Here is a 1,293-nt window from a genome sequence, read left to right on the forward strand (position 1 = left end):
CAGGAACCCCATGTACATGAGAAGGTCAAAGACAGAAAGGTAAAATGAGGTATATGTGCCATCCTGAGCTAAAGAATGGGCTGGGGGCCTGAAATTTGGTGATTAGATGTTTGTCTGGCCTATAGATGGGTCTGTTTTGATAAAAATTTATCTTCAATAATAACTTTTCTGGGATAAATACCCAATTTAAATTCTTCTAAGTAGTAAAGGGAGAGGCAGTAGTTTCTCTTGAACCTATAGAGAGTCTCAATTGCCTCTCAAAATAATGTTTATGCAAAAGTGCAAAATCTGGGGTACCCTTGTTCTGAACCCTTACAAAGTCAAGATCACTCTCCAGCCTTGTAGATAAGGAAGTTAAGACTCAAAGAAGTTAACTGATTTGTCCATAAATACACCAAATGAGGTAGACATTCAGGTTTAGGGGTTTGTATAGGGCCATCTCAGAGAAGGCAATGGCAACCCACTCCAGTACTCTTGCTTGGAAAATCCCACGGACGGAGGAGCCTGGCAGGCTGCAGTCCATGGGGTCAGTAGGAATCAGACACGACTGAGCAACTTCACTTTCACTTTTCACTTTCATGCATTGGAGAAGGAAATGGCAACCTGCTCCAGTGTTCTTGCCTGGAGAATCCCAGGGATGGGGGAGCCTGGTGGGTGCCGTCTCTGGGGTCGCACAGAGTTGGACACGACTGAGGCGACTTAGCAGCAGCAGCAGCAACATAGGGCCATCTGCCTCCAAGGCCCAAGCTCTTTGTACTACCTGTGCTACTCTAGCAATGCCAAACCATATAACAAAAAGACTCCTCTTTTACGATTAATATTGTTATTAATCTTTGTCAACTTGATGGGGGAAAATAAGACCTCATTTAACTGTTCCATTAATTATGAACGAGGTTCAACATTGTTAACTGTGTATAAAAAATGGTTTTTTATTGAAGCATAATTTCTTATTCTATATTAAAAAGGTTAATTGCGGATGGTGGGAGCCCTGAACCGTGCTATGGAGGAGTCCAGTGAGCCGCAGTTGGATGCTAAGTCCAAGGTCACCAGCCAGCTCATAGATTTTGAGTGGAACCTGGGTATGGCTGTGAGCTCCGACAGTTGCAGATCTCTTAAGTATCCTTATGTTGCAGTGATGCTCAAAGTGGCAGATCATTCAGGCCAAGTGAAGAACAAGTCCTTTGAAATGACAATCCCACAGTTTCAGAATTTCTACAGACAATTCAAGGAAATTGCTGCAATTATTGAAACTGTGTGAAAACTGATTCTAAACCGAAAATAATCTAAAATCAC

General features: G+C 42.5%; 1 pseudogene; it reads left to right on the forward strand.

Annotated features, from left to right (window-relative positions):
- Positions 1-1,000: 1,000 nt before the first annotated feature.
- Positions 1,001-1,287, forward strand: LOC105003210 (annotated as a pseudogene).
- The last annotated feature ends 6 nt before the right edge of the window (positions 1,288-1,293 follow it).

The sequence above is a fragment of the Bison bison genome, unplaced genomic scaffold (assembly GCF_000754665.1).
Source record: "Bison bison bison isolate TAMUID 2011002044 unplaced genomic scaffold, Bison_UMD1.0 scf7180017864465, whole genome shotgun sequence".
Taxonomy (NCBI): Eukaryota; Metazoa; Chordata; class Mammalia; order Artiodactyla; family Bovidae; genus Bison; species Bison bison.